This window comes from Oryctolagus cuniculus, chromosome 7, assembly GCF_051225735.1.
Source record: "Oryctolagus cuniculus isolate XC-2025 breed Fujian yellow rabbit chromosome 7, ASM5122573v1, whole genome shotgun sequence".
Taxonomy (NCBI): domain Eukaryota; kingdom Metazoa; phylum Chordata; class Mammalia; order Lagomorpha; family Leporidae; genus Oryctolagus; species Oryctolagus cuniculus.
In genome coordinates, this window is record NC_142873.1 from 144,070,910 (window position 1) to 144,080,409 (window position 9,500).

A 9,500-nucleotide genomic window follows, 5' to 3' on the forward strand; every position below is an offset into this window, starting at 1 on the left:
CCAGTCTCCTGCTCAGTATTTTGATTTCAGCAAATTAAAGCTGGTTGCGGTGATATGACTAGCAGCTGCAGTAAGTGTGATGGGGCCTACGCTGTGGCACAGCAGGCTAGGTATCCGTCTGCTGCGCCAGCATCCCATGTGGGTGCTGCTCCACTTCCAGTCCAGCTCTCTGCTATGGCCTGGGAAAGCAGTGGAAGATGGCCCAAGCCCTTGGGTCCCTACACCCACATGAGAGAGCCGGAAGAAGTTCCTGGCTCCTGGCTTCAGATGGGCCCAGCTCTAGCCGTTGTGGCCTTTTGGGAAGTGAACCCGTGGATGGAAGATTTCTCTGTGTCTCTCCGTCTGTCTGTAACTCTGCTTCTTAGTAGGGTTTCCTATTCCTCATGCGGGTTAACAGAATGACCTTGGACAAGTCACTTAACATTGTAGAGGGTAGGATTTATCAGCTGTAAAGTGGAAGAACTACCACCTTGCAGAACTGTAGTTAGGATGTTAAGCTATACAGTGTATTAACTGCAACACTGATAGCACTATCACATGTGAACAAATGAGTAACAGCCAGTCAATAGCAACTGCTGTTTGCTAGACTATTTTGAAAATTTCCAGGGCAATTCTGTGGATGGCTTGTTCGAAACAAAGCCAGGAAAACAAAAGACCTTGACTCACTGCTAGGTTCAGACAGAAGAACCACTGCATTAAGGACCTCTCATCTCTAGACAGTATTACTAACACAATCTGGGGTTCTGAGTCTGTCATTTCCACGAGATATGAAACAAAGTAATAAAGTGCAAAGGACTTTATCTGCCTACTGGTGCAGGAATTTAACCTATGTAACTTCAATAACCTTCCCCGATTCATGCAAAGGGGTCTCGGCTGTCCTCATTCCACCAGACTGGATACTTTTTTCAAAAAGGTTGTGTCTGCCCTGGCATTCAGAAAGCTTTTTCCGTAAGCGGAATCTAGCAATGCACATTTCCAAGGGGACATACAGCGCCAACCAAATCTGATCATCCACACAATTCAAGTTCCCAGTAAGATTCGACCAGCTCTCCTCCAATAAACTGACTTGTGCTTTCTACAAGTCTCCGTAACAAAGATCCTTCTGTTAATGGACTTTTGCGCTTTAAAAGTTGTGGGTGAGGCGCTTGAGGAGCTGAGTGAATGGAGTCTTTTTTTTTTTTTTTTTTTTTTTTTTTTTTTTTTTTTTGCAGGCAATGAATGATGTCCTATAAATCACTCTCCTCCGAGAACCAAAAGCCATCAGTACCGGCTCTTTGGTCCCCGGGTCGACCCTTCTTGTTCATGGACTCAACCCCTTCCCAAGAAAGACGCCCGGAGATTCGAGCCCTGAAGCTGCCTGGGCTGACATTTAAGAGTTAGACAATGACCTCCAGGTTGCTACAGAAACTGCTTAGTTGCGAAGCCTCCGCTCTAGCCCGCCGGAATGCGGAGGTCCAAGCGAGGATGGTTTTGAAAAATGGACTTTGAACCGATTCCGTTACGGTAACCCGAGCCCCGGGGAGAGGTCCCCTCAGGAACTGGCCTTGCGGGATCCCCGAGGAGGCGACTCCACGCACGGGCACAAAGGGGAGCCGAGCAGCCCAGACAAAAGGGCCAGCCAGTCCCGGAGCGTGCAGGCGAGCCTGCGCGGGGCCCGCAGCGGGCGGAGACGCCACAGCGGGACAGCGGTGGGAGGGCCGAGGAGGGAGGCGGCGGCCCCAGGCCGCCCCGCCCTGGCGCGACGCGACGGCGACCCCGGCCGTTACCCCTGGCTCGGACCGCGAGCCCCTCGCAGGGTCGAGACCGCGGCCGGAGCCCGAGAGGCGCCTGCAGCCCGACGCCGCGCGCCGTCCCGCTCGCTATCCGCTGCTTGCCGGACTCACCCGGGTCGTCGCCGCCGCCGCCGCCGCCGCCGCCGCCGCCGCCGCCGCCACCGACTCCTCGGCCTCCACGGCAGTTTCCTCCGGAAATCCTACCTGGCCCGCCGGCCTCCAGGCTACAGCCAGAGCCTCCAGCCCCCGGGGCGGGGGGGAAGACGGAGCGGGCCGGACACCGAGGGGTGGGGCGTTGCTGCCGCGGAGGCTCATGGGATTTGTAGTCTCCAGTCGGGCGGCCGGGGAACGAAATGGCGGGAACTGCAAGCCCTTTGCTCTCCGGGAGGTCGGTTCTCCACCTCCATCGCGTCTTTGGGCTTGCGCCGCCCGCTGTCTTTGCCCTACGTGCAGAACCTCCTGGGTCCCTTCTTTAACTAGTGAGGAGGCTGTGCTGGAGACAGGAGCTGATGCAAGGGTATTGTTCCAGAAAACCGTGTCTGGAGCCTCTCTGGCCAAATTTCCATTTTCCCTAAAGGAAAAAAGTAATGAGGGGCCATTTAAAGTGCAAAACACTTAACAAGCAAGTTAACCTCAATTGCCTGCGTAAGAAACTCTCCTTCAGCCTGTTAATCAAACACAGTATTTCAACGCCGCCAACATCACCTAAAAGGAGCCACCAGGCTATTATCATCCCCTAGACGCCTTCCGCCCAGAGAATCTACAGACCGACCTAAATTTAAATAAAACTGCAACGCTTCCAGAGAAAAAAATCAGCGACTTTGAAATACACAATCGGTAAAATAAAATGAATTCCATGTCGAGGGTTGGGGGAGAGACTGCGCACCGCCCGCTCTCCCACAGCCGCCTCTTCTGGGAAGCAGTGTCTGAGACTCGGGCGCGCGCCCTGGCCCTGGCCAGAGCTGAGGGAAAGCCCAAGGAAGGAGTCTTCAGATTCGGTGTAAGGTGACCAGTCCTATATGTAGTCCCATAAAAGCTCAAGTTGAGCCAAAGTATAACAATTATGGTAACTTTGAAGTAAACACTATATTTCGAGTTCTATTCTTTTAGGAAAATGTTTTTTAGGGGCCAGCATTGTGGCATAGCAGGTAAAGCTGCCACCTGCAATGCAGGCATTCTCTACGGGCGCCAGTTTGTGTCTTGGCTGCTCTACTTCAGCGCCCTGCTGATGGCCTGAGAAAAGCAGCTAAAGATGGCCCTGGTGCTTGGGCCCGGGGCTATCCACATGGGCGATCTGGGAAAAAGCTCCTGGCTCCTGGCTTCTGCCTGGTCCAGCCCTAACCATTGTGGTCATCTGGAGAATGAACCAGCAAATGGAAGATCTCTCTCTCTCTCTTTCTCTCTCTGTCTCTCCCTCTCTCCAACCCTGACTTTCAAATAAATAAATCTTTATAAACATTTTTTTTAATTCATTGTGAAAATGACAAACTTTACAAATTATTTTTGCTAAAAGTTCCACTGAACAAAAGATTACATACATAACTGATTGTAATACAGCAAATGCACTGTATTTCAGATCATCAGTACTAGAAAATAGCTGTCCTGTATCTAGGACACTAGGACGATGGACACTGCATAGTATTGTGTAGCACACAGCACTGCTGCCTGATACACGCTACCGTGTTGCCACTTGTGGTTATGCATTGACAAGTTGTCATCTGTGTGCTTGGGAGTAAGAATTCTATAAGTGCTTGAAGTGGTACAGAATCCACAGTTACAGACTTTTTTGGATATTCTTTTTTACTGGTTATGACTTGTTTGTATACCTTCAAAATACTGGATTTCAAGCTACATGTACCAAGTGAAACAGTCTAAACATGTTTCCTCTGAAACTGACATTGATGAAAAAACAAGTGAGAGGGTCATGCAATTACACATTACAAATTTGTTTACAAATTTTCATTGTAAAATGGTTACTTAAGGGGCCAGGGTTGTGGAGCAGTGGTTAAGCCATTGCCTGTGACGCTAGTATTCTAAATGAGCACTGGTTCAAGTCCCTGCTATCTGCTTCCAGCTCAGCTCTGTACTAACGTGCTTGGGAAAGCAGTGCAAGATGGCCCAAGTACTTGGGCTCCTGCCATCCACTTAGGAAACAATGCTCCTGGCTTCAGTTTGGCCCAGCCCTGGCCATTGCAGCCATTTGGGTAGTGAACCAATGGATGAAAGATCTCTGCCCCTATCTCTTCCTCTCTGTCACTCGGCCTTTGAATTACGTACAACAGGGGCTGGAGCTGTGGCATAGCAGGTAAAGCCACTGCCTGTGGTGCCAGCATCCCATATGGGCACTGGTTGAGTCCTGGATGCTCCACTTCTGACCCAGTTCCTTGCTAATGTGCCTGGGAAAGTATCAGAGGGTGGTCCAAGTGTTTAGATCCCTGAACCCATGTAGGAAACCCAGAAGAAGCCCCTGGCTCCTGGCTTCAGATCGGTGCAGCTCCGGCCATTGCAGCCATCCATTTGGAGAATGAACCAGCAGGTGGAAGACTGACCTTTCTGTCTCTCCCTCTGTCTCTCTGGAACTCTGCCTTTCAAGTAAATGAATAAATCTTTAAAAATAAATTAAATAAATATTTTTAAAAAGGCTAGATAATAAACATGTCATTGTAATGAAAGACATAGCAAAGTTCAACAACAAAAAAAGAGCAGAGCCAGTGTGCCACAACAAAAGGTATTGGGTACCTATAATGATTTCAGTGGTTGTGTGGATAAACATGATTGATTGTTTCCAAATATTCCATCCTGATTACAGGTAAAAAAAAAAAAAACAGTATTGATCTTTGATTACTCAAATAATTGGTATATGTATTGTAAATGCATGGATTCTTCACAGATTTGTAAACAAAGATTTCATCAATTTGTTTCAAAAGAGACATCTCTTTGGAGTACCTAAAACAATGTAATGAGAAGCCATCAGCAGGAAGAAAGCGTAATACTTCCAGACCTACTGTTGTCCAAGATGGTATCAAATTTGGCATGGGAAGCCATACATTATTCTCAAATGGCAAGAACAATGACAGTGCAAGGTATTTTGTCTTTGAATTGCTTTGCTGCTTTTCACCAGAAAAGATTGTTAAACAGGCCAGCAAGTCACTTCTTTGTATATTGTGTAATGTAGTAAAGGTGTCAGGGGCCTTGTGGCACAGCGGCTTAAAGCAGCCACTTGAGATGCTGACATCCCATATATGGAAGTGCCAGTTTGAATCTGGCTGCTCCACTTCCACTCCAGCTTCCTTTTGCCCCTTCCACCCATGTGGGAGACCATGATGGAGTTCCTGGCTCTTGACTTCCACCTGGCCCAGTCCTAGCTGTTGTGGCCATTTGGAGGGGTGAATGAGCATCTCTCTCTCTCTCTCTCTCACACACACACACACACACTTTTTTTTTTTTTACTTTTTTTTTTTTTTTGACAGGCAGAGTGGATAGTGAGAGAGAGAGACAGAGAGAAAGGTCTTCCTTTGCCATTGGTTCACCCTCCAATGGCTGCCATGGCTGGTGTACCGCACTGATCCAAAGGCAGGAGCCAGGTGCTTCTCCTGGTCTCCCATGGGGTGCAGGGCCCAAGGACTTGGGCCATCCTCCACTGCCTTCCCGGGCCACAGCAGAGAGCTGGCCTGGAAGAGGGGCAACCGGGACAGAATCTGGCGCCCCGACCGAGATTAGAACCTGGTGTGCCGGCGCCGCAAGGCGGAGGATTAGCCTATTGAGCCGCGGCACCGGCCTACACACACACTTTTTATCACTGTTTTTCAAGTAGATGAAAATAAGTATTTTAAAAATACTTATTAAATAATAATAATACTTAGTAAAGTAATAAGAGCCCATTGTAAAAACAGGGTTTGTTAGTAAGGCAAATCAGATTCCAGTCTGGTGGGCAGCTGATAAATGGGGCACACCTGCACAGCTGGAAATGGAGGTAGGAGCTAGCAGCAGCATACAGGAGGGGTCTACCGCAAAGGGAAACTGCTGCTCTGCCGCACTCTGTGTCCGCAGACCAAGGGCACATTCTCAATTAGAAAGCCACAGCTCAGTTCCACTACATCGTGACTACTACAGTCTAGTTCCCTCTATTCTCTCATTTTACCCTTTTCCATTCTTTTATTGTACATAAAGTAACTGGTATATGTACACAAGAATGCTTTAAAGTAAATATCCAATGGTATGTTTTGTTTTTAAGCAAGGCTTTAAAAAAGTTTATTTTCATCTACTTGAAAAGCAGAATGACAGAGAAAGACAGAGGGAGAGAAAGAACTTCCATATACTGGTTCACTCCCTAAATGTCCACAACAGCCAGAAGTGGGTCAGGTCGAAGCCAGGAGGCTAGAACTCCATGTCATTGTCTCACGGGGGTGGCAGGGACTGAAGCACTTGAGCCATCTTCTGTTGTTGCCCAGGACGTATTAGCAGGAAGCAGGATTGGAAGCAAAGCAACCAGGACTTCAACCACTACTCCAATACAGAACGCAGGAGTTCCAAGTGCCTGCCTAACCCACACTGATTTGAAAATGAAAGAGCAAGCCACTCTGGGAAAAAATTGTTGAAAAAAAAAAAAGGACTGGTATCTGGTATATACAAAGAGCTCTTTCAACACAATAGGAATACAACCCAATTTTTAAAAAGATTTGAACACTTCACCAAAAGAAATGGATAGCAAATCACACATGAAAGATTTTAGGGAATGGGATGGTGCCGTGGCATAAAGATTAAGCTTCTGCCTGCGGTGCTGGCATCTCATATAGACTCCTATTAGAGTCCCAGCTGCTCCACTTCCAATCCAGCTCCCTGCTGACCCACCTGGGAAAGCAGTGGAAGATGGGCCCCTGCACCCACCTGGGAGACCCAGGAGAAGCTCCTGGCTCCTGGTTTCAGCCTGGCCCAACCCCAGCCATTGCAGCCATTTGGGGAGTGAACCAGCAAACGGAAGACCTCTCTTTCTTTCTCTCTTTCTTTGTCTGTATCTCTGCCTTTCAAAAAATAAATCTTTTTTAAAAAAATTTTAGGAAACCATAATGTGGGGGCAGGTGTTTGGCAGGCATCAGTTAAGACACCGTTTGGGATGCCCACATTCCCATATTAGCATGCCTAGATTCAAGTCTCTGCTCCATTTCAAATCCAGCTTCCTGCTAATGTACACCCGGAGAGGCAGCAGGTGATGGCTTAAGCACTTGGGTTCCTGCCACCCATTTGAGAGACCTGGTTTGAGTTCCTAACTCCTGGTTTGGGCCTTGCCAGTCTTGGGTATTGGCAGTGTTTGGGAAGTGAACTAGTGGATGGAAGATTGCTCTCTCTTCCTTTGAAATAAATAAAAATAAATTTGAAAAATCCAATAGGATTAAATAAATCATAATAATATGTCTCCTGGAATAGCTAATATAAAAGGACTGGCAATATGAAATGTTAACAAAAATATGGAGCAACAAGAATTCTCAGACACTAGTAGTAGGATTTTAAAATGATACAAGTACTTTGGGAAATGATTTGACAGTTTCTTTAGAAATTAAGTATATACCTCTCATATGGCCCTAGTAGGACTACTGGGCATGTGCCTGAGACAAATGAGAGCACACATCCACACATAGCAAGATTTATTTCATGAATGTTCACAGCAACTCTATTTGTAGAAACCAAAGACTGGAAACAAAAACCCCCAATGCCCTTCAAAAGGTGGATGAATATTCATACAATGGAATACTCCTGAGTGATGAGAAGGCACGAACGGTGCATATATGAAACAACATGATGATTCTTAACATAGTTACCCAGAGTGAAAGAAGTCAGACCGAAAGAAAGAGTACATTTCGGTAAAGTTCAACTGATTAAAAGTTCTGGGCAATGCAAGCTAATCTGTAGTGACAGGAAGAAAACCAGAGACTCCCTGGGGATCAAGAAAGCAATGTCTCGGCAGGGAGGAATTCCCAGGGGACGGGGAAACTTTGAGGAGTGGTGGGCATTTCATCTATGCTGCTCCTGGGCATGGTTTCGAGGGCGTGTAATATGTCAAAGCTCATTAAACTGTGTGTGCATTTAAAACATGTACAGGCTGTTGTTTGTCAGCTGTACTTCACTAAGCCTGAAAAATAGTACAGGTTTTAAAAAGAAAAGAAAATAAAGAGAATCCTTCAGTGGTTCCCACTAACCTCTAGGGGGGGAAAAAAGGTTGTCATAGAGACTAATTGTGGAGCTTCAGAATCATCCATGGTTTCAGGGAAGGGAACTAAGGGATGGCAACTTGAAACCCTAACTGATAATGCTAGTAAAAGTAGCTGTAGTAATCGTAGTCATAGTAAAACTGCTACTTTTTCTTGAAGGCCTACCATGTACTGGGTATTTTACACTATGTCTTCATTAAGATTCCTGCCAGGGAGCAGAAGCTGAGACAAGCATTAACAGCAGGCAACCTGGAAGGGGATCTGAGGGATTTAAAGTGAAAGTCCAGAATAAATAGGGAAGAAAGAAAAGCCAACATGAGGATGCATTACCAAGTGTTCATGCTGCATCCCCCTGAGAATTTTCTAGAATGCCTTTCATCATGGTCCTTCTAAGTACTGCCTCTCAGAAGCATTTACCCATTGATGACCCACACCCACTGGTCCGGCTTGCCCCAAGGGGCATTAACTCCCTTTACATTTCTGCTCCTACTATTATTCTATATCATAGTTTAAGAGAAGATCCAAGAGAGAAAGCAGAAAGATAGAAGGAGAGCTGAAGCCTTCACTAAATTGTTTTCCAAAGCTTCAGCTAGAATCTGAGAGGGCTGAGAGGACGTGAGGGGAGTACAAGGGTCCCAGACTGCCCCCTGTGGTGCTCAGGCTGTTCATGCTCTCCCATAGTTGCAGCTCATCACCTAGTCTTCAGGGTGATGCCTGGCTATAACGTTGAAGAAGAGGCAGGGGTGCTTACAAGCAGACACAGGGATTGTACCTAGCAGCTAAGATACCAGTTAGGAGACTAGCACCCCACATGGGAGTGTCTGGGTTCAATAACCTCCTCCAGCTCCTGGTTACAACTTCCTAAAGACACTGCAAGGCAGCAGTGATGGCTCAAGTAGTTGGGAACCTCCCATCCACGTGGGAGAACTGGATTGAGTTCTGCTCCTTGGCCTGGGCCTTGTATTAGCCATCATGAGCATCATTAGACCCAGATCAAGTGAACCAGTAGATGAGAGTTCTGTGTCTTTTTCTGTCTCCTTATCCAATAAATTTTATTCTTAAACTCAAGTTAGAAACTTTTTATTTATTTATTTGAAAGTCAGAGTTACACAGAGAGAGCAGGAGAGGGGCAGAGAGAGAGAGAGAGAGAGAGAGAGAGAGGTCTTTCATCTGCTGGTTCACTCCTCAGTTGGCCCCAATGGCCGGAGCTAATCCGAAGCCAGGAGCCAGGAGCTTCCTCCGGATCTCCCATGTGGGTGCAGGGGCCCAACGACCTGGGCCATCTTCTACTGCTTTCCCAAACCATAGCAGAGAGCTGGATCGGAAGTGGAACTGCTGAGACTTGAACCAGCGCCTATAAGGGATGTCGGCACTGCAGGCGGCAGCTTTACCCACTAAGTCACAGCGCCAGCCCCTAGAAACTTTTAAATCACCATTTATAACATTCAAATCAGATTATATTATAAAATATTTCTATCAAGTAATCTATGTTATTGCAATTTCCTGTTGAAATAGTCCTTCC

The 9,500-nt window shown here is 46.9% G+C and overlaps 1 protein-coding gene across 5 annotated transcripts in view; it reads right to left on the reverse strand.

Moving 5' to 3' along the window:
• PHACTR4 (phosphatase and actin regulator 4) overlaps positions 1–2,241 on the reverse strand; it is a 122,373-nt gene extending 120,132 nt beyond the window's left edge. The window contains exon 1 of one of the 5 annotated variants that reach the window (XM_008265865.5): positions 1,884–2,241. The gene's annotated coding sequence lies outside the window, so the exon portion shown is untranslated. The remainder of the gene's footprint in view (positions 1–1,883) is intronic. The other 4 variants (XM_070078955.2, XM_051858076.3, XM_070078953.2 and 1 more) reach the window with 4 other exon arrangements.
• Between the last annotated feature and the right edge of the window lie 7,259 nt (positions 2,242–9,500).